This window comes from Panthera tigris, chromosome C1 (assembly GCF_018350195.1).
Source record: "Panthera tigris isolate Pti1 chromosome C1, P.tigris_Pti1_mat1.1, whole genome shotgun sequence".
Classification (NCBI taxonomy): Eukaryota; Metazoa; Chordata; class Mammalia; order Carnivora; family Felidae; genus Panthera; species Panthera tigris.
In genome coordinates, this window is record NC_056667.1 from 105,241,988 (window position 1) to 105,246,576 (window position 4,589).

Here is a 4,589-nt window from a genome sequence, read left to right on the forward strand (position 1 = left end):
GAAATTTTACTCAACCAGGAAAAGCCCCAAGCCTTAGTATAATTACATGTCATTATTGCTCTTGGAGAGCAAAATACTTGTAAACAAAGCTCCAGAAAGACATGATGAGTAGTGTGTGGAAGGACATCAGGGTGAGTGGTCCCTTTCTTTCTCTCCCTTTGCTACCACTGCAGGGCAGGGCTTACCTCAACCAAGTCTTGCCATTGCATTCTTCATATTGACCCTGACCTAGATTAACCCTCTTTTTTTTTTTTTTTTTTTTTGAGAGAGAGAGAGAGAGAGAATCCTAAACAAGTTCCAGGCTCAGTACAGAGTCCAACATGGGGCTCGATCCCATGACCTTGGAATTATGACCTCAGCCAAAATCAAGAGTCAGATGCTCAACTGACTGAACCACCCAGGCACCCCTAGATTAACCCTTTTAAGTACTGCTACCTTCTCACTCAAAAACCTTCAACAGTTCTCCATTACAAATAAAGCCCACATTCCTTACCTTGATATTCAAGGCCTTATATAATCTATTCTATAATCTACCTCTCCAGTCTTATTTCCCACTATGTCCCTGTCTCTTTGATGAGGCTGCAGGGTCTCTTTCCAATTCCCACAACAGACATTTATGTTTTCCTGCCCCAGGGCCTTTGCACAATACCTGGTCCTCATTCTTCCTCCCCTTCACATACCTATTTACTCAACACTTAGATTAAATACTACCCTCTTCTAGTTGAAAGGGAGGCTTTGTGGTAGCACTTCATTCGAACCATTTATTTGGCACTTATTGTATTCTCCTGTAGAACAGTTCTAAAACGGTTTACAAAGTCTCCAGCTCTCAAAATCACCCTTTTCTCTGGCAGGTCAAACGACATGGTGAACTAAAGTGATCTTCAACTCCCCACTCCTTACCTGGTCTTCCAATTTCAGTTCCACAGACTTTTCCTTTTCCTCTAGGTCCAGGCTTTGCTAACTCACACATACTCTCCCTTATTTCTTGAATCTTGCTAGCTCTTCTGGCTTATTCTCAAAATATAACCAAGTCTCTCCTTCCTAAAAACAAAATAAAACAAACGTAAAACTTCCCTTTTATTTTACCGTTTTTCTTTAAGTCAAGGTACCCTTTCCTTCTCTTGATATATAGTACTTCTGTCATTGCAGTCTGAGCTGAGGGTCTGCCCTCGACTGAAACTTACATCTGGGAAATCAACCATAAATTCAAAATGTCAAATTCCCATCTCTTCTCCTACTCCAACACCTCTCTTCCATGGACTTTTTCACCTACCTCTCTGAATCCTCTCTCAGTGATTTTTGTGTTTCTCCCATGTGTTCCCTATTTTTAAAGGTTCGTTCTTTGGTCCTCTTTGTAAACTTGCATATCTCTGAGGATGATTCTTGGATCTGTTTCTACTCCTAACTTCTCTTTTAAGCTTCATTTCCAGTTGTTTGCTAGACTTTTTTTTTTTTTTTTTTTTTTTGTGGATGTCCACCTACTTTCCAACATGGCAAGTTCCAAAGTTAATTTATTATATTCTTCCTCTTCTGGATCCTCCCCAGCTCCCTTTTGCCTCCTGTCCTTTCAATATCAGCCAGTGGCATCACCTTTTTCCAGTTATTTATCTTTAGTTACTCTTCCTGTGCAGCCCTCCCTGCCACTCCTTAGGGATTGGCCAAAGATTTAACAGGTGGTTTTTTTTAATGTTTATTTTTGACAGAGAGAGAGAGGGAGAGTGAGTGCATGTGTGGAGGAGGGGCAGAGAGAGAGGGAGAGACACAGGATCCAAAGTAGGCTCTGTGCTGACAGCAGAGAGCCTGATGTGGGGCATGAAACATAAGATCATGACCTGAGCTGAAGTCAGAAGCTTAACCCACTGAGCCACCCAGATGCCCCTAACAGGTGATCTTTAAGGCAACCATTTGCTTTAAAGTTGTTAGTGGTAGTTGTTGTTAGTGGTAGTTGTGATGACCTGGGAAACTCAGGAAAGAACAGAGGAAAGAATTTGGTTCCAAATTCATTTCTTGGCGAAAACTTCTCCAATTTACCTAAAATTTTCTCTTTTGTACCACTTCACAAAAAGTACAATTACCCACTTGAACATACAACGATGTAATTCATTCCTTCTTTCGGAATATTATATTTCCTCTGATTTCCTACCATTGCCATATTTGTAAACTGGCCAGTTTTTCAAATTGTAATATTTCTTTTTTTTTATGTTTATTTATTTTTAAGAATGAGAGAGACAGAGCCTGAGCAGGGGAGGGGCAGAGAGAGAGGGAGACACAGAATCCAAAGCAGGCTCCAAGCTCCAAGCTGTCAACACAGAGCCTGACTCCGGGCTCGAAATCACGAAACGTGAGATCATGACCTGAGCTAAAGTTGGACACCCCACTGACTGAACCACCCAGGTGCCCCAAATTGTAATACTTCTTAAGGAGAGGGGACCACAAACTCAGGACAATGACCTTGGTGTCACCTTTACCGCCTGTGCCTGATGGTGTTGTCCCTCTGAGATTGAGTGCTTCCTTCAGGAACAGACACTGATGGTGACTCTGAGGCCTCCTGGTTTTTCCTTGCAATCTGTGGCCAGAATGCTGGGGTGGGGTGTCTCTTTTTACCACCCTAACTTTGTGTTTACTAGTTTACCACAAATACACTAAGTATCCTAATTATTAAGGGGTTACCCATGAGACTTTAGGCATTTCCACTTTTCCAGTGTCTGGATCAATTAACAATCTCCCATTGCAAATATATATATACATACATATGTGTATATACATATATATATATATATATATATATATATATACACATATATACACACACACATATATATGTGTATATATATACATGTGTATATATATACATATATATATTTGCAATGGGAGATTGTTAATTGATATATACATATATCATATATATATACATATATATGTGTGTGTATATATATATACATATATATGTGTGTGTATATATATATATATATATATATATATATACACATACACATTTTTAAAATCTTCCCACTGGTCTGGAGATAACACATCCTGGAGGGGTGTTTCTTCTTGGTTCCCCACCCCACACCTCTTCGCTGTCTCCTCCCCTAGGCAGTGGCAGGTTTGAGGACTCTAATCCCTGTAGAGGCTTCCCTAGGAAAGCAGAGACTTTGCATCCTAGCCACAGAACTGGTAGGTGGACTTTATCCTCCAGGACCCACACCTAGCTACGCTGAGATGAGGGCGGGGGGGGGGGGGGGGGGCGGACAGGAAATGAGCGCCAGCGAATGCACCAGACTGTCAGCTGCATTTAAGGTTCCTCTCCAGGGGCGCCTGGGTGGCTCAGTCGGTTGAGCGCCGACTTCGGCTCAGGTGATGATCTCACAGTCTGTGAGTTTGAGCCCCGCTCAAACTCCGTGCTGTCAGCTCAGAGCCTGGAGCCTGCTTCCGATTCTGTGTCTCCCTCTCTCTCTCTCTGCCCCTCCCCCGCTCATGCTCTGTCTCTCTCTCTCTCTCTGTCAAAAATAAATAAACATTAAAAAAAAAATTCCTCTTCAACCTGAAATAGGTACAGAATAAATATTTGCTGAGTGAGAACAATATTCAGCGCCCAGCACCCCTAAGGTAATCTCCTTTTTACATATGTCTCCGGTTAAAATCTAGGCAGCTAGCTGTAAGGCTGTTGACCCACAGCTAGCCTATTAGCAGGGGGCCCACAGTTTGCTGAGCCCCTGACCTGACTTTACTCTTCTGGGGTCGGGAGCAGTCTCTCCATCTCTCGGAAGTGGATTCACAACCTAGGGTTGAGTCCCCTTTTGTTTAGAGTGAGGGTCGTTCCTATTCATTGCAAGCTCACATCCCCCTTCAAAGTAAAGTTAGATTTATGTTTGCCCAGTTCCCATTCATTCTACAAATTAAGCGCCTACTGTGTGCCGGTCCCTGTTGCAGGCATCCGGGGTTGCGGCGAACAAAACAAGAGATCCTTCCCCTAGTGGAGCTTAAGGTAGGACGAGAGGCACACGATGGATACGATTAAAAAATTAAATTATATACTTTGGAAGATAAATCCTACGGAGAGAGAGGTTCCAGGCTGGACAATGATTTGTGGAGGCCAGGAGAGGGGGGCCGCGGCTCAGGCTGCGACACGAGCTGAGGTCGCGGGGCGCTGGCGGAGCGGGGAGACACCCTGTGCAAAGGGGCAGCGGCGCAATCCGGTCGGTGCGGACACAGGTGAGGGCACACAGCGGTGCAGACGGGGGCCCCGCGGAGCAGGGCGCGGGGGAAGGGCTGCCTCCCACCGAGGCCAGAAGATGCTCCGGCGCGCGGCTCCCTCCTGGGGCCCAGCCGCACCGACCGCGACGCCCCCAAAATGGCCTCCCGTGCACCGCCCCCCCAACCCGCCCGCCGGCCCACGTGACCCGGCGCTCCCACCCCGGCCCGCGACCCCCGGTCCGGGTGCCTAGGGCGAACGGCCCCGCCCCCCGCGGGAAAAGGACCAACCAGAGGAAGGGAAAGGCGGGGCGGGTGGTGACGGCCAATGCGGGTGGAGCTCCGGAGGGGAGTAACAGGTTGGTGGCGCCGGGTGTAGGGGGGAGGACAGAGGGAGC